The sequence below is a fragment of the Festucalex cinctus genome, chromosome 17, assembly GCF_051991245.1.
Source record: "Festucalex cinctus isolate MCC-2025b chromosome 17, RoL_Fcin_1.0, whole genome shotgun sequence".
Lineage (NCBI taxonomy): Eukaryota > Metazoa > Chordata > Actinopteri > Syngnathiformes > Syngnathidae > Festucalex > Festucalex cinctus.
The window spans coordinates 15,605,058-15,624,634 of record NC_135427.1 but is presented as its reverse complement, the minus strand read 5'-3'; the positions used below and the strand labels follow the sequence as shown (position 1 = coordinate 15,624,634).

Sequence of the window (19,577 nt, the reverse complement as noted above, 5' to 3'; positions counted from 1 at the left end):
GTTCAGATCCCCCTCCTGACTGGCGTTCGTCTCTTTTTTTAAACGCGATCGATGCGCCGCCGCCCGTGATGAGCCGCCGCTGCCTTTTAATGGGACTTCAGCCGCTGATGTCTCACTTCTCGTCTTATTTGAATGCCAGGGTGCGCATCCCTGCTCGGCGGGCTGGCCGCCCCCGTTTGACAGCGGCGGGTCGGCCAAGAAGTTGCCCGGCAAAGCGGGAGCTCGGCCCGGCCTTTGTTGCGCCGGCTAATGCGGGACGACAGCTAGCCGCTCGGTAGGCTTTGACGCGGTGAAAAACATAAACTGGCTCGCAGACGTAGCGGTGTTAGCTGTGTTAGCCAGGCTAGCAGCATTTTTGACGCGGTAAAAAACATATACTGGCTCGCAGACTTAGTTGTGTTAGCATGCTAGCAGCATTAGCAGCATTTTTGACGTGGTAAAAAACATAAACTGGCTCGCAGACGTAGCGGTGTTAGCTGTGTTAGCCAGGCTAGCAGCATTTTTGACGCGGTAAAAAACATATACTGGCTCGCAGACTTAGTTGTGTTAGCATGCTAGCAGCATTAGCAGCATTTTTGACGTGGTAAAAAACATAAACTGGCTCGCAGACGTAGCGGTGTTAGCTGTGTTAGCCACGCTAGCAGCATTAGCAGCATTTTTGACGTGGTAAAAAACATAAACTGGCTCGCAGACGTAGCGGTGTTAGCTGTGTTAGCCAGGCTAGCAGCATTTTTGACGCGGTAAAAAACATATACTGGCTCGCAGACTTAGTTGTGTTAGCACGCTAGCAGCATTAGCAGCATTTTTGACGTGGTAAAAAACATAAACTGGCTCGCAGACGTAGCGGTGTTAGCTGTGTTAGCCACGCTATCAGCATTAGCAGCATTTTTGACGTGGTAAAAAACATAAACTGGCTTGCAGACCTAGCGGTGTTAGCTGTGTTAGCCACGCTAGCAGCATTAGCAGCATTTTTGACACGGTAAAAAAACATACTGGCTCGCAGACTTAGCTGTGTTAGCCACGCTAGCAGCATTAGTAGCATTTTTGACGTGGTAAAAAACATAAACTGGCTTGCAGACTTAGCTGTGTTAGCCACGCTAGCAGCATTAGTAGCATTTTTGACGTGGTAAAAAACATAAACTGGCTTGCAGACTTAGCTGTGTTAGCTGTGTTAGCCACGCTAGCAGCATTAGCAGCATTTTTGACGTGGTAAAAAACAAACTGGCTTGCAGACCTAGCGGTGTTAGCTGTGTTAGCCACGCTAGCAGCATTAGCAGCATTTTTGACGCGGTAAAAAACATATACTGGCTCGCAGACTTAGCTGTGTTAGCCACGCTATCAGCATTAGCAGCATTTTTGACGTGGTAAAAAACGTAAACTGGCTCGCAGACTTTAGCGGCGTTAGCTGTGTTAGCCACGCTAGCGGCCTTTAGCAGCATTTTTAACGTGGTATAAAACAAACTGGCTCGCAGACGATATTTTTTTCCAATTATATTTAGAAGAGTGAATTTCAGAGAATCGATTAACTCACTTGCTCCCGAAAACGTATAAATACGTATAAATACGTTCTATTTCAAATATTACCATACTCCCAAAGACATATTTATATTTAAATATAGCTGTGTTAGCGACGCTAGTGGCCTTTAGCAGCGTTAGCAGCATTTTTTACACAGTAAAAAACATAAACTGGCTTGCAGACTTAGTGGCGTTAACTGTTAGCCACGCTAGGGACCTTTAGCAGTGTTAGCAGCATTAGCTGTGTAAATAATAAACCACCACAAACAAGTCGCAAACAAATCCAGTCATATGTTCTTTTTTTGTGCTTTTTTTTTTTCCAATATCTTATGTTTTGTTTTTCATAATACAATTCTCAACGCATGTATAAAATAACTATCCACTTAAAACAAAGACTTTGAACAGACAAAAAAAAGAAAAAAACACATTCAGGGATTTTTTATTTTATTTTATTTTTTACATAAATCAACTCAGTTTTTTATTATTTTTATTTATGTATTTATTTATTCATTTTATGTATTATTATTGCAGTACTGTTTGTCTTGCATGTCCTTCATTAAAAATGTATTTAAAAAAAATCGTCTCACACATTGTAGTATAGGGCAGTAAGACTCGGTGTAAGTGCACTTAAGACATGGCTGCCATCTAGTGGCGAATTGTGAGATTACAACCTAGAACTACAGTGCTGTGGCACCATCGCATGGTGTCTTTATGCGAAGGAACTATGTTGGAATGAGGGGAGGATCTTCATTTGAACAGGTTGTCGTCCTATGTCATTTAAAAGTAGAGATAGAGGTAAAGAAATAAGCACCTTCTAAGGGTGCGTGTTTGTGTGGTCCAAAAGTCATTTGCCTTTTGCTGACCTCCTTATTGGAACCTGATTGTCTTCGCTGGGTTGGGCCAATTTTGCCGTTTACACGACGTTAGCTGTCACGTCAATATTAGCATACGAAATTGCTCGCTAACTAGAAGCTAGCGCAGATTATAGCAAACGCACGTCACCAACTGAGTCCTCGTTGGCATTCTCGACAAACCATAAAGGATACTTTCAAGTGATGTTCTGCTGCTTTTGACGCAAAAAAAAAAAAAAGAAAAAGAAAAATCTCTCTCGTCGCTAACGGCGCGAGCTTTGACGGCTGTTTGAAGGCTCGGCGGCGGTGACAAGCGCGTCACGTGTAGCGGACATGTTATGTGTTAATGCGACAAATTAAATCAGCTCACCCGGCCCCCCCGTCGGGAATTCCATATGCAGTGAACACTCGCGGTGGCAAATTGTTAAATTATGCGAGGGCTGGAGGCCCCACAAAAATATACGGTAATTGCCAATTTTAATCCTTTAAAACCTAAGTACAACTGAAACAATCATCACAAAATACTTTAAGAACATTTCACACTCATTTTCCAACATTGACGTTAAAAATAAATGGCTTAGATATCAGTTGAGTTGCGGAAAAAAATTCAAGAAAATAGAACCAAATATAATTACTACATTCCTATTTTCCGATTTTATTATGTTTTTCACTCAGTAATACGTATACTTTTTTTTAGGTACAGTGCTCCTGTGAAATTGTAACGTTATTAAACCGTTGGAGTCCCCTCAACAACATTTTCATTCACTTTAATGTAATTATCTTTGTGCTTTTATTTTGAAGGCCTGACTTTTGACAGGCTGCTACGCAGTTTGAGTTTTGCCGAGCAAACCGGGAGGCTTGTTATTGCTGAGTTGTAAATAAAAGCTTGTCAGGTTAAAAAAAAAAAAAAAAAGTTCATTTTCACTCTGTTCTGGATGGAAAGTTATAGTTATTTTCTATAAAATGTATTTCTAGTTAATTTTTTGTAAGTGGCTGGAATGGATTTATTGGATTTACTTTAGTTTAGGCTCGATCGATTAAAAGGGATACTTCACTTATTTAGCCCATTAAAGCAATATAAAGTTAATATTTTGTCTATAATGAATTTGATACTTTCATCAAATTTCACATGCAATTAGTACCTTTAAAAACATATTTTGCGACTTGCTTTCGACTAAAAATGACATCACAAGGACTGTTTTCTAGGCTTGGTCATGTGACATTCATAAGCTGAGCTGTGATTGGTTACCTGTGTCCTTGTGATGTCATTTTAATCAACAGTAAGTTGCAAAATGTGTTTTTAAAGGTACTAATTTTATTGTACATGAAAAGTAATGAAAATATCAAATTTATTATAGGTAAAATATTAATGTTTGACTGCCAAAAATGGCTAAAAAAGTAAAGTATCCCTTTAAAAGGCAAACCGATTTAAGTGTATTAAGTTTTTCCCAAAAATGGCAGATTTTTTTTTTTTTAACAATAAATTGCAGCATAATATAAAGATATTGACAGTCAAACATTCACCATTCAAAAATAAAATGAAAAAAATAAAATAAATAAATAAAATGACCGAAAAAGAAATTGTTTTTCCTATTTATTTATTTATTTATTTATTTATTTATTTATTTTAATTAATTGGCCAATTACTTGGTTATTGGAATTCTATTATGTCAAATTTTGGAATCTTCATCGACTTCAAAATTTGTATTGGTTGGGCCAATAAAACTGAGGTTCAACTGTCGCGTAGCTTGTCAGTGCAAAAGTTGGACTCCAAATTTGAAAAGTCGAGTGAATCGACATGAAGATGTTTCTTATTTTTATTTCTAGCCACCAACGAAGATGTCATTAAGGAGTAAATGATATTCGTTCTGGACCCGCCACCACCTCCCGTCGCGTGTTCCTTCCCAACCTGCTTTGCTGCCAAAAAGCTCAAAGACGCCGACCCTGGCGCGATATTGATCGGACACTCGATAAAAGGTCACGGGGGGGGTCCGGCTTTTGTACCCCCCTCCTCCAATCATTCCATTTCCCACAACACTCTCAGTGGAGACATCTTGAGTGGCTTGCAAATGTCAGGAATTTATTAATTAATTGTTAATTAGCTCCCTGAGGCTTGCACGCTAATTGAGAGCTGGCAAGCCCAAAAACGACAGCGCTGCACAACTTGTACATAAATTATCCGGGGATTAAAAAAAAAAAAATAAATAAACAACTGTTCAATTTTGATCTGCGTCTCCTGGATTTTGCCGGCGTCTCAGCGCGACCTGTCAAACGCTTTCCCGTCTGCGCCCCTCCCCAGTTCGCCGTTCCACAAAGTTTGGTAGCAATTAGCACGGCCCTCGCCGCGCCCAACTTTTAGCGCCGCTAAAGTCGAGCTGCGTAATTAGCGCTTGACGCGCTTTTCTTTCCTTCCGACGCGCGACGAGCGCTTTTGTCAAGAAGTCACAACCCGGCTTGTGTGAAAGACTTGAGAGATAAAGGTTGGCTGCGGGTGGGCGGGTGAACACTTACGCCGGTTTCGTCAATTACGCCCCCCCCACCACCACATCCACCCCACCCTTCCTCTGATATGTCGTCGAGCTAACGCAAAGTCTTCCGTCCGCTTATAAATAGATCACATGGATCAACCTTGTTTTGTATTTTTAATTTAAAGTGCGACATCAGTGGCGTCAAACTTAAAATACGTGAAACAAAAACTGTAAAAACACGGGCGTCTAATTGCGAGCCTCGCTACAGGCTTGATTTTTCTTGTTTCGTTTTTTTTGTCATTTGTAGACGTCCCGGTGACAGTAAACATGCGAGAGTTATTGGTTTTTGTCTATTTGAACTCGCGTCACAAGTTGTCGGCTGACTTGGGAAAAGTTTTCCGACGTTTTCGTTCCATTGGCTCACGCTGTTAAAACAAATAGGTCAAAGTTTGTTTTCAAGGGCGAAACTTGAAGATGAAACCGCCCCGCGTCGCTTTTTAGGGTGCTCCATGTCGACGTTCGACATTTCTGCGCAAGCTAATTATTGGCGTGCACGGGAAGACTTTTTCTTTGTTTATCGGATGAAAAAAAAAAACTTTCAACAAAATTTCGTGAGTTTTTATCTGAAAAACTTTGAAAAGTATTTTTTTTAAATAGTTTTATTTGATTAAAGCAAACATCTCACCTAATATAGCGATATATGTTTTTTTCTTGGACGATTGCTTGGATAAGAGAATATTTTTGAGCTGTTTTTCAAATTGAACATTTCAACCCGAGCTCATTATCGGCGACAAGTTGAATAAATGAAAGCATTTTATTTTTAACGGATCAAATAATGAATAATATATAATAAACAGAATGAAGACTTATTCTTCATTTATCAGGTGACAAAAGAAACAAACTTTTCAATCCAGTTATTGTTAGTGGAAAACAAACTTGGAAGAAAAAAAAACTCACACAGAAGATATTTTTATTCAATCATTTATTTTTCTTGGACTATAATTTTGCATGAGTACATATTATATTCTCAGCTGTTTTTCGGATTAAAAGTTGACATAACTGAAAAATCTGCCATTTTCTTTTCATTGGACCAATATTTATTTTTTCCCCCCAAGAAAAAAACAAACAAAAAAACAAAGAAAAACTTTGGAGATTTGGAGTTGGTTTTGTAGGCTTTGGATGAATTTTTTTTTCTTATTATTCAAGAAATAATATGGGATTGTACTGTATGTAACAAAATTACTAAATTTGAAGATGCATACATTTTTTTGGAATGTTTTTTTTATCCAAATATATAAAAGTAATTTGATTTTTCGAATTTTCAGATATAAAAGAGTAAAAACAGTAAATCTGCCTTTTTTTTTTTCTTTTTTTTTAATCACACCCATTTTGTTACCTGAAAATTGCTACATTTAAAAATACATATATTTTGTCGGAATGTCGTTTTTATCCCCCTCCCCCTCCTCCCAATATAAAAGTAATTTGTTTTTTCAAATTTTGTAAATGAGTAAAAACAAAATGTGTCATGATTTTTTTAATCAGGCCCATTTTGTTACCTGAAAATCCTAGAGAAACCATTTTTGTTGGAAAAGTAACACAATATTCCACATTTTTCAACATACAAATAATTTCTTCCTTTAATCCTCATTTTCAAGGAAGAAACTGACTTTCAATGTAGGCTACTTTTTTAAAATATAGGAATAGTTTGTTGGTGAGACTTTGTTTTGTATGGAGTTAATAAAAAAGCCCCACCCCCCATCCAATGTCTTGCTGGGGCCCTCCTGTCCCAATCCCCTCGGACGGGCCCCCTCAGATCGATCGGTGCTCGGTATCGATACGACACCTGCCGGGGGCCACCGTTAAGCCGTCTGAGAGCCGATGTGGCTCATCAAAACAAACCCCCAAAAAAAAGAACCATCCGCTACCTTTCATGTTTGTCAACAGCCTCCATTTGCATAATGACCTTAAAAAAAAAAAAAAAAACAGACAAGGGCAAAGCTGCTTTGTCGTTCGTCTGTCGCCTAATTAGAGCGAAGCGAGGAGGGGCCGAGGCTTGCGATCGCCTGCAGGAAGGCGCCGTGATCGCCTTGACGAGGCGCACCTTGGCGAATGAAAGCACCTTTTCGTCTTACTGTTAAAAAAAGAAACGAAAGAAAGAAAAGAAAATACCTCGCCGACGTCTCGGCAGACAAAAAGTGCTGAGGTGTGACTTTTGCGCGCATGCAAATGACGGCGTGTCACGATCATTTATTCATGAAGGAGGTCATGAACACGACGGGTTTATTTGAGACGGATTTCCCATCATGCCTTGCTGCCGGCCAGCTAAGAAAGATGAGGACACAGAGAGGGGAAAAAAAAGTTCGAAAAAGTTGAACGTGCACATATTTTTACCCTTTCGGAATGATGTTTACTTGGTAGCATGTCCAGCAGAGGGCGCTGTGGCGAAAAAAAGATGTCTTGCTTACTAGCCAAGACTGTCTGCAAAAGGACAAACTTTTAATGCGAATGAAAAATAAATCATTCATCCACTGAAAAGTATTAATCCTATTTTTTACATTTTACTTTTAATTCAGTCTAGTACTTTTTCCCAATTTAAAAAAAAAAAAATCCCCCTCACTTTTTTACTTTTAATTTTAATGTTGTTTTTTGTTATTATTTTTTCCAAACCTAGAAAATTGTGATTTTTTTTTTCACTTTTTTTTTTTTTTTTTTTTTTTTTTTTTAGTTTTACCCTTGTCATTTTTTTAACCAAATTGTTTTACTTTTAATTCAGTGCAGTACTTTTTTCCATTTCTTTTTTTTCATTTTTCTCCCTCAATTTTTTACTTTTAATTTTTGATGTTTTATTTTTTCCAAACATAGAAAATCATGATTTTTTTTGTTTTGTTTTTAGTTTTACCGTTGTATGTTTTGTTTTTTTTGTTTTTTAACCAAATTGTTTCATTAATTCCCCCCCCCCCCCCCATTTTTTTTTCATACATTCTTTTACTTATCCTGTTATTTTTTGTTTTTCCATATTTAGTTTTATGGCTTTGATTTCTCCTTTTTTTATTTTGCTTTGAATGGAATCCTGTATTTGTTTTTGTTTTGTTTTTTTGAAAATTAACTGATTTTATTTCATTATTTTTGTCTGTATTTTGTGAATTGATTTTACATTTTTTTTACTCCTGTGCTTTTTCTTTCCCCCAAACACAAAAATGATGCAAAAAATGATATTTTGATGTGTTTCAGGAATTTAAAAATTATTTTGATATATTTTTTTACTAGTTCTTTTTTTTCCAAACACAAAAATGATGCCAAAAATTATTTTATTTTAATGTTTTTCAGTAATTAAAAAAAAATATATGTATCTATGTACATGTACCCATGTCGGACATTTTTGTTTCTCATTGGGTTCGGTCTGGCTTGCGTGTTTCAAGGGTGGAAATAAATCCGAAAATATTTGCCATTGTAAATCAGAGAATATTTTCCATTCCAAAAAATTGTCAGTGCTTTGTTTTTAGTTCTTGCGCGATCCCGTCTCGTCACTGAACGTTCTGCCGGTTTTGTGTCCCAAACTCAAGTTCCCTCCCTGCTCCGACTTCCATATTTGAAGCATTCCGAGGAGGCGAACGATATCGGTGCCAAAGCGTGGAATTTGATTCCGCTCCCTTGCGGAATGGGCCCTTTTTCCTGGTGTTGTCAAACAGAATGACTAAACGTGCCGGCTCCCGTGGCGGGACTCTTATTAATTTATAAGGTTACGAGCGGCGACGCGGCGTGATTGACAATGTGATAAATGTTATTTGAATATGCTTGACATGAATTATGTAACCGCCGAGAGAGACTGGGGGGGGGGGGGGGGGGGGGGGGGGGGGCGACGCTGCTGGTGGCTTTGTTGGCTCCATCCAGCTCGCAGCCAAGATAACATCAGCAAGTGGATGGTGTCAAGATAGCGGGGCCACCTAACTCATTCACTGCCAATGACGACTATAGACGTCAAAAATCCAAGCAAACAGCCAGTGCAAATTTTGACAAGAAATTTGAATTTAGTTTTAGTTTTTCATTGTTTTCATTCATAGTTATTAATCCCCATTGTTATTAATAACAACAATGACAACAATTTCATTGCTAAGTGCTACCATCGTGCATAGTGATCGGTCTTGGTCTTACTGAGACCACAAACTGGGTCTCAACCTCCAGAAGTCAATTTAGTCGACTAAAATTGCTCCTTGTTTTTGTCGACTAAAGGTTGGATTAAAACTCAAATACAATCAGTGACTAAGTTATGACTAAGGCTTTAATTATATTTAGTCAGAAGACTATAACTAAAACTAAATTGAAATTTCTTTTTTATTAATTAAAATTTAATGTTATTTATTTATTTATTTTTCAAAATTAACACTGACTGTTTGCTTGGATTTTTGACGTCTATAGTTGTCATTGGCAGTGAATGAGTTAAGTGTTAAGCTAGTTGGTGCAAAAGAACGAAAAAAATGAATACAAATACTTGACACATGGACAGACAGAATAACAGAATAAATGAATACCGTACCCCAATAATACTGCGTTCACCTTTATCATCCACTTCAGTTGGGCCAACAGATGGGAAAATAACCCCAATCAAATCAATACAAAAACGACACACTTTAATAGGGAAAAAAATGAATGCCTTACCCGTTAGTCACCTTCATCTAGTTCACTTTATCCCCAAGGGCATTTATTAACCCTACAGGTCAAAAATGTCTTTTTCATTTTATGAACGATAGGCTGAAAAATATTTGCAACAAAGAAATAAGTGTGGGGTGGGGGATGATGCCTAACCCTCAGTAAACTTGTTTGCACAACAAATGATTTGAATTTGAAAGGGATACTTGACTCATTGAACTATTTTCAGTTCAGGTTTTGTCCAGAATGAATTTGATAACTTCATTATTTTTCATATACAATTAATACCGTTAAAAAGCCATTTTTCTACTTGCTGTCGACTGATGATGACATCACCTGTGCTGAGGAAGTAGGTAACGACCAATCATGGCTCAGTTGACTGACCAAACCCAGAAAACAGGTGAGCCATGATTGGTCAGCACAGGTGACGTCGTCATCGTCAGTCGACAGCATGTAGAAAAAATACTTTTTAAAGGTATTAATTGTACATGAAAAATAATGAAGTTACCACATTAAATATCAACAAAATCTGAACTTTTTACTGCTGAAAATGGCTCAGTGAGTCAAATATCCCTTTAATACTAAAGTATAGCTTTGAATTTGGGCCTCATATAAATCATTTTTTGATCGACAGATAAATAAATGAACATTAAAATAACAGTAAGAGAGCGAGAGAGATGGAAGAAATAAAATCCTTACTCCCAATAATCTTGTGTTTTCCCTTATTATGACTGAGGAGCAAAAATACACAAATAATGTCCACTTTTGTAATCTTACAGTACATCTTTGATTGTGTGCCCCCCAAAAGAGTTTTTTTTTTTTTTCTCCCTAAATTGGTTGTCAACTGGCGGAAGTCGACGGCTTACCCCGAATTGATATTTCATGCGGTCTGGCCGTGTAATAATCGTTGAGCGCACTGCAGCCACGCTTGATGGGCTGACATGCTGAAAGGTTAACATGCACTTTGCTGGTGGAAAAGGAAACACTGCTGCACTTTGATACGTGCTTGACATTTGACAGCCTCTTAAAACAATACTGGACTCACTTTTGCCGTATTATTTTTTGAACTTTTGCTTTATTATTATTGCATGAATGTGTTCGACCACAGCTATCAGCGACTGTTGAATTTGCAAAGTTACTGTAATGCAGTAATCATTATACTGCAATGGTGAAGCATTCCCACAAATAATTATTGTGATTTTTATTCTCCACAAAATATTATTACACATAATATTTCCAATTTACATTGTTCAAATATCCACTAGCTTAAAAAATTCACGCCTCACAGGGTATATATATCGTCTGATTCCACATTACATTTGCACAATTTAACATTTAAAATGAACTTTTCCCCATTCATCTTCAATGGGAACGACATTGAACTTTTTCAAAGGTAAAGCGCGTTGTCCAGTAAACAGGAGGTTATAATTCCATAATTTATCTCTCAATGTACTTCATAAGCATTGCACATGCATTCAAATCTTAGCATTCAGCTTTCGGCATTCCCACGCAATTTCTCTAGAAATTACACTAAGTCTAGTTAAAGGGATACTTTACTTATTTAGCCATTTTTGGCAGTCAAACAATATTTTGCCTATAATAAATTTGATATTTTCATTATTTTTCATGTACAATTAGTACCTTTTAAAAACACATTTTGCAACCTGCTGTCGACTGAAAATGACATCACAAGGGCTCGGGTAACCAATCGCAGCTCAGCTTGTGAATGTCACATGACCAAACCTAGAAAACAGGTGAGCTGTGATTGGTTACCTGAGCCCTTGTGATGTCATTTTCAGTCGACAGCAAGTTGCAAAATGTGTTTTTAAAGGTACTAATTGTACATGAAAAATAATGAAAGTATCAAATTAATTATAGACAAAATATTAACTTTTTATTGCTATAATGGGCCAAATAAGTGAAGTATCCCTTTAACAAAAAATAATGTTGATTATGAGCCATAATTAGAAAAAGAACAAACAAAAGTCTGACGACCAATAAACTTATGTTAGGCCTTGTTTTAAATCAGGCAGAAATACAGCAGTCATGTCACATTTTAATATTAAAGCAAACCTCTAAATGTGTCGCTCACGTGATTATCAAATGGACATCAACATTAACAAACGAACGCCTTGGCCCTCATAATCTTGTTTGGCGTTGATATAAATCATGCAGAAAAAATAAATAAACGTGTAAAGTTGTATTCAAATGTACTTCACATAAATATTTGCTCATTTGTAAATTTGTTTAGCCCCATGAAATGAATTGTCCCATTTTGGAGCCAGTCCAAGTCCATTGGTCGTTCACGGGGGGGGGGGGGCACCTTACCCCGAATAATCTCATTTAGTCTGGTTATAAATCAGGTAGAAATACACTAATCATACCATATTTTAATATTAAAGTGTGCCCAATAAATGTGTGCATTGCATAGTTATTGGACGTCCACTTACCGTAATTAAAGAAATAAACACCCGACTCCAATCGTAAGTTTGACCATGTTATAAATGAGACAGAAAATACACTTTTTTTTTTTTTTTATACTACAGTGTAACTTTTATCCAATAATTCATCTATAGATTAGCCATCCATGTAAAGAAATAAATGCCTTGCCTCTAATAAATGGTCTTAATTGTACTAATTTCTCAGTGTACTCGAAATCCGTTTGTGGCATCTGTGTGTTGAGCATGTTGTTTACATCCCATTTGACGACTTCCTGTCCCCACTTGATGAGGCAACAACTTGTTCGACGCGCACGCGCGTATTCCGGCATCCCGCGCTGGCTGTTCAGGTCCCGCCGCGGCGCCGCCGTACATCAATGTAGTGATGTCGTTTGTGAAGGCGTCGACAGCAAATTGTATGCACAAGTGATAATCAAGCAAACAATTGTGTGTTCGTTGTGACAGCAGCTTGACCTTGTCGGCTGCATTCCACGCTCTCCTCTATACAATTTCTGATTTTTGAGAACCGGCTATATGAGCATTTTTGTTTTATTTATCTCTGTGTGTGTGTGTGTGTGGTTTTTTTTTCCCTCTCTCCCTCCTCGCCTTTTGTTGCAGACATCCATCCACGGCTGCCGAGCCCCGCTGTTGCCGTGGGACGCCCCCCCCTCCCGTCAATCTCGGCTTGACGGCTCCGTGACAACGTGTACGCCCAAACATTTCAAACGGGGCCCCTCAAAGGCGACGCGTGACAGGCGAGCGTTTGAAAGTGGCTGTAGCGCCTCGGCGGCGGCGGCGAGAAACAAACTGCGAGAACAACAGCGGCGCAGGCAAAGGAGAGGACGACCCCCCCCCCAAAAAAGTGGGGAAAAAACAGGCAAGAATGTGCGTCTTGATGATGGGAATGAGGTTGTCATGATTTTATTATTTTTTTATTTGCCTCCCTGGAGTGGAGACGCTGCTGCCGGCCATCCTGGAGCTCCTTTCCGCTCCTCGGAGGTCTCGCTCGCAAGTCACCGGCGCACCTTTTGGATGTTAATCACATGCTTGATTTGCACCTCCTTTGCTCGCCATTCCCGGTAGGGAAGCGGAAAAAAAAGGAGAAGGCCGCTTCTCCTTTTTCTTCAGAGGCGCTCATGAATGGGAGATGCGGCGCTTCACATTCCGGCATTGCGAAGCGGTTCCATTTTTATGGTGACTCATCAAACTTTCTCACCACGATGTAAACTTCAGCAGGATCAATCAATTCAATTCAATTCAATTTATTTCACTCTTTAAAGTAAAAGAAATGAAAGGGGACAGAAAGAAGTCAAACTTGTTTTGTCTGCCCCTCATCAACACACAAAAAAAAGAATCAACACAAAATGAATGACAACATTCTTGTTTTAATACTACCAAATATGCTTCATCCTTTTGCTATATATATTTTTGCTAGGGGTGTTAAAAAAAATCGATTCGGCGATATATCGCGATACTACATCGCGCGATTCTCGAATCGATTCAATAAAAAAAATCGTTTTTTTTTTTGTTTTTTTTAAGAGCTCAGAATTGTTCATTCGGTAGTCTTACCGATTCAACGTCTTATCATCATTGCCTTTTCTTTTTTGTGTGTGTGTGTGAGAATCCATTTTTAAACTTCCATTTTTAATGGAAAAATATTCAACAAAACGTCTGACTTCGGGTTAGGATTCACACCTTGAGCATGGAAGAATGTTATATGAACGGAACATTAAGCCTTAATATTTTATTTTAATGCTGTTCAAACATGAAACAGATTACAACCTCTATAAGACTGAAATTTCAGATAAATAAATAATACATTTTCATATAAATCTTACACTCTACAAGCTTACTGATTAGTATTTTCTAAATTTGAATGAAAAAAAATCGCAACAATCGACTTATAAATTCGTATCGGGATTAATCGGTATCGAATCGAATCGTGACCTGTGAATCGTGATACGAATCGAATCGTCAGGTACTAGGCAATTCACACCGCTAATTTTTGCAGTAAATATGCTTTAATACATTTTTTTAAAATACAAATAGATTGAGAAGATTTTGTTTTACGATCCAAATTGTTCCACAGACTGACAACTTTGAGTTGAAATACATCCTTCTTTTTTTTTTGTTCTGTTTTTAGGTTTAGAAAAAAATGTATGTTCCTCTTAATTTATACTCACTTTCCCTTTTTATAAATGTAGTTTGAATATTAACTGGTAAAAATGTCATGGTGGGCTTTATACATTATTTTAAGGCGGTTAAACTCCATCAATACACATTTGAAAGTTTTTCGTTGTATAAATAATGGATTTGTGTGGTCTCTGTATCCACAACCAAAAATGACACGGATAGTACGTTTCTATCCAAGAAAATTGCAACCAAGGTTATTTTTAGTTAGCTAAAACTAACGAAAAAAAATAAAACTAAGATTAAAAAAAAATTTTTGTTAACAAAATAAAAACGAAAATGCTTTTTAAAAACAAAAACTAACTGAAACTACATTTTATGTTTACAAAACTAACTAAAACTAATTATAATTATGGGAAAAAATGTCCTTAATTTTAGTCTTTGGTAATTAATTTAATCCATGAGCCTTTGGGGATGATTTTAAATTTGATTTTAAGTCAATTTATTTTGATATTAACACAAGTGATGTCATCTAGCAGCAGCCAATAGAAAAGCACCTTCAGATGACTTTGCTCTTATGGTGTTTTTTAAATATTGCGCACAAGTAACACACATTTCTTTTAAAAACTAAAACTAAGCATTTATTAAGTAACTAAAATGAATAAAAATCATCAGAACCACCCTGCAAATGAATTAAAACTGACTAAAATTTTAAAAAACAACAACTGTCAAAACGAAATAAAAACGAACAAAAACGAAAATTCCCAAAAATATCCCTGGTTATTGTCCCGCAAAAAAAAGTGGATGGTATGTGCTGCTTTGAAGATCCTCTTTTGCTTTTATAGCATCTTTTGTTGAATTACAATTATGTCTTTAATAAAAAAAAATATGTATCAAGTTTCCTCCTGTAAACATCACTAAGTATATAATTTATGCATGTATTTAAGGCAAGTTGTAAAATTTCTAAAGTCCTCTTGTTTATGTTCAACAATTTTAAAACGTCATAAATCATACTGTTTCGACTAAGTAAATGCTCAAATGTTCTCCACTTTCGATACTGTAAATGTATAAGGATAAACATTTGGGAGGAGCAATATGGCGGCCTCAAAAGTCATATATTCAGATCAGTGGAAACAGGCTTTTGAGGCTTCCAAAATTGCACTTAAAATGTCTGCTTCGAACCAAAAATGGCGGCAAATTTGCGTATCTTTTTGTGCATCCTTTCATGATAGATGGGCCGATCAAATTTCATGTTGCCAACTGAAACTGGATTCAAGGGCTGAATTTTCAAAGAAGTTGTAGCAAAAGACAGCAGAAATGGTCAAAATCACACCTAAAATGTCTGTTCAATGGCAAACTTCTCGTGTCTTTTTTTGGGCACGAGTTATAGATGGACCGACCAAAGTAAAATTGGCGGCTGAGTTCACTTTTAAACGACATTAGAAATAGTGACAATGACCCTAAAATGTCCGCTCAACCCAAAATGGCAGCCTTTGTTTGTCTTTTCAGGGAGCCCTTCTTGAAATTTTTGTTGTTGTTGTTGTGCATCCTATCATGATAGATGGGCCTCGCAAATTTCTTGTTGCTGAGTCAAACTGGATTCAGGGGTTGAATTTTCGAACATTTCTGGCGAGGATGTTGAAAGCCCTCCAAATGATGTCATTGGTTTGTCCCACGGATAATAACAACCACAAAAAATGAATCCATTTCGAGAGGGCTGGCCAAAATATCACCGCGTTCGTCGTCAACAGACACGACAATCAGTCCAATCAAATCTGTCCAAAGCTTAAAAACAACACTTGAGAACATTTCAGAAGGACAAACAAACAAACAAGAGTACAAAATGAGTCAAAGGGGGTCTTTGGCGCGACAGGCCCTGACATGAACAAGCTTCGTCTCGACGGCCCTCACGCTCACAAAAACGCAAACGCGGCGGCTTGAAAGTGCGACAAAGGCGTGCGCACGTGTCTGACACTTTTGACTGTTTGCTTTGAAAGCGTTTGCGTGCTGGGGGACACGGGTCACGTCAGTCTAGGAGTGATTTTTGTTTGGGGTTTTTTAAGCGCTCCCTCGCTAACACCAAACACACAACGATAACGCGCACGCACACACATTCAGAGCTCTCATGTGTTACAAATGTTTAGATGCAAGCAAACAAATGCACATCCAAGCTGCAACAGAGACATGGCTGCTGTTAAAAAGAAAAAGAAAAAAAAGTTCCTCTTATGGAAGCCTTTGCTTTGGCTTCCAGTGCCCTCTAGTGTTGGGAAAGGATTTGTCAGCTTCATCTGGGTGGGATTGGATAAATTAGACAGGACGTGGAGAAAGGGGCTTGGGGGGAATCATTAAAAAACAAAACAAAAAAAAACATATATACACAATTGTTTTGATAGTTTTTTTTTTTCATTTCTATTTATTTACGTATTTTCACATATATATAAATCAATCAACAGGTTTATTTAAATAAAATAGATTAAACATAAGGTTATCTATTATCTAAAAAAAACGTACATATATTCACAATTGTTTTTATAGTTTTTTTTTATTTCTATTTATTTACGTATTTTCATATATATATATATATATATATATATATATATAAATCAATCAACAGCTTTATTTAAAATAAAATAGATTAAACATAAGGTTATCTATTATCGAAAAAAACTTGCATATATTCACAATTGTTTTTATAGTTTTTTTTAAATTTCTATTTATTTACGTATTTTCATATATATATATATATATATATATATATATATATATATATATATATATGAATATAAATCAAGAGCTTTGTTTAAAATTAAATTGATTAAACATAAGGTTATCTATTTTTTTTATTTTTATTTTATTGTATTTTTTTTAAATGTTCTTGGTAGTTATAATTTGATTTTTTATTTTTTTTTAATTAATATGACAAGGTAAAGTTATTCATCCATCAGATTTATTTGAAAAAGCCCAAAAGTTGATGAAATCATATTTCAAATGTATATAATATTTTAAATATTTGTGTGTTTCATGTAAAAAAATATATATATAAATACATTTTGATTTATGTTTTATTCTTTTTATTTATTAGGGTTTTTTTTATATAGATTTTGTATTTGTTATTGTTATTCTTTGTGTGTTTAAGTTATTAATGGTATCACATACATACAGGACATACATGTGAATAAATATTACCTTTTGGAAAAAAACCAAAAAGTTGTTAAAAATAACCGAAAATGAAGCAAATAAAATCCTCATCCAAGCAAACGATCCACATCTTCACCAGAACAGAAGGTCAAAATAACACGTTTTTTTCCCCAAGTATAGAAGCTCGCAGGGTAAAAAGTTGAAGCATGAATAGTTAACGCATTTATTATCAGGCTTAATGAATTCAAGGCGGATGTGTTTTTTTTTTCTTCTTCTTCTTCTTCCTTGAGCGAGCGAGCAGCTGCTCGGGCTTCTGCTTCTTCTCGCGCTTCTTGTTGCCCGCGCACGCAAGTCAGAAGCTCGTTTCAAACAAGTCGCTCGCTCGCTCCCCCTTAGGACGCCGCCTTTCGAATGTCATCACTTCAACTCCACTAATGCCGCGCTTTTATTTTATGCTGCGCCACAAGAGGAAGAAAAACAGACTCAAAACCATTAGAGCACTTTTGTCTTTTTTTTTTTTGTACATTATAGTCATATTTCCGAAAGACGCCGATTTCACCTTTTGACTATGTTTGATTGTAATTTGAAGCCAAGTGATCATTTGGCGCGTGCTTATGGTTATTATGCACCTCTTTGTTGCATTATTAATACTCAAAAGTCTTTTTTACAATAGTTTACAATAAGAAAAAAACTACGCAGTAAGTTGACACCTCATTAGGTACTCGTACGCAATGTGGCATTTAAAACAGCTTTTTGATGACTTGATAAGTAAGAAAATGTCTTCACATTGCACATCACATACAAAATCTCATTAAAAAAATAATAATAAGCAATTTTAAGATAACAGTGCTTTGTGATTGGTGCTAATTGTCACTTTTCAGTATGATGCAGTACAACTCCAAACCTGCTTGAATACAAAATACGTGACAACGCCAAACACATTTTCATCTTCAGTTCAACTGATGATTTTCTGATTGGATTTTTTGTCTTGGATTTCATACACAGTGTACGAATGTGTTGGAAATGCACCATGAAATTTAAGCAGTTTTAGAGGCTCTTTTGATTGTTACCTGTTTGACATCCATTAAACGTGACACAAAAAGGAGAGAAGAGGAGAGAGGAGAGAGGAGAGGAACTGACTGACACAATTCACTCCTGTACTCTCTGAGGATTCCTCTCCTCACCCTCTCTATTTATTTGGTTTTCCACGCCCCGAGTTCCATGGGTGTTCTAACCCTAAAAATGCAAATGCAAGGCATAGTTGGAACACAGTGAGTACCGTATTTTCCGCACTATAAGGCACACCTAAAAGCCTTCGATTTTTTCAAAAGCTGACCATGTGCCTTATAATCCAGTGCGCCTTATATATGGATCAATATTGAGCCACAACAGGTCTCGCTGTCAAGACGCTATCGGTGACCCTGCACGATCGGCAGAAGATCCCGCCATCTTGGATCGCTAGCTAATACTAATACTTTACCTCAGAGAAAATAATATTCATTTTGGGAGTGAATGGAGTTGTCAGAAAGCTGGTTTGTAATCTATTCATATAGTTTGACTGAACTATCTGACTGTTTTGTTGGCGTTCCCTTTAGCGCAGGACCATCTAATGGATGCATAACGTAACCCCAGCTTCTACTGTAGCGCCTTATATATGGAAAAAGTTTTAAAATATGTCATTCATTGAAGGTGCGCCTCATAATGTGGTGCGGAAAATACGGTACTTGTTTGTCTATTTGTGTGTGCATGTTAGTGGAAGATTGCTGAGTACACGTGTGGTCAAGTTTGCAATCATTTCTGGGGTGGTCCTTTGGGCTCTGGAGGACCGACTGGGCTAAGCTATGAGGTGAGCAGGCAGTTTTTTGTTTTTTTTTTCGGAGGGTTTCAACTTTCGTCATGTGTCAGTAAACATCGCGACTTGCTTGAAAGGCACCTGGATTGCGGCAGGGCGAGTGAAAAGTTGCCTTCCAGATCAGATGACTCGTATATTTGATTGGTGGTGTAGTTAGTGCGTCACATAGCTGACTGATTATGAGACCGGAAGCTCGACTGTAAAGTGGCTCTTGAATCTGATTTATAGATGGTTCCAGCCATGAACTAAATTCACGCCAAGGTCTACAGATTAAATGTGCACGTCATTCGTAGTATAGTATGTCACATAGCAGCCTTTATTTGTTCATATTGGTGATTATAAAGTTACCGTAGAACCTGAGTGTGAATGGTTGTATTTATTAGCTACATTTGCAGCAAGCAGTGCAGTACTGACAGGGAGTTTATTGGTAGTGTATTGCTTCACATAGCTGTTTTTTTTTTTTTTTAATTTGGATTATAATGAGACTCTGAATTAGTCATGGATGTTAAATGGTTATATATGTTAATTCACATAAAAC

At 37.0% G+C, this 19,577-nt stretch overlaps 1 protein-coding gene across 2 annotated transcripts in view; it reads left to right on the top strand.

Moving 5' to 3' along the window:
• The window catches only part of LOC144005494 (gamma-crystallin M2-like), a 36,120-nt gene that overhangs the window by 5,961 nt on the left and 10,582 nt on the right, over positions 1-19,577 (top strand). The window contains exon 2 of one of the 2 annotated variants that reach the window (XM_077503741.1): positions 12,538-12,796. The gene's annotated coding sequence lies outside the window, so the exon portion shown is untranslated. Of the gene's footprint in view, positions 1-12,537; positions 12,797-12,972; positions 13,114-19,577 lie in introns of those variants that run through there. The other variant, XM_077503740.1, reaches the window with a different exon arrangement.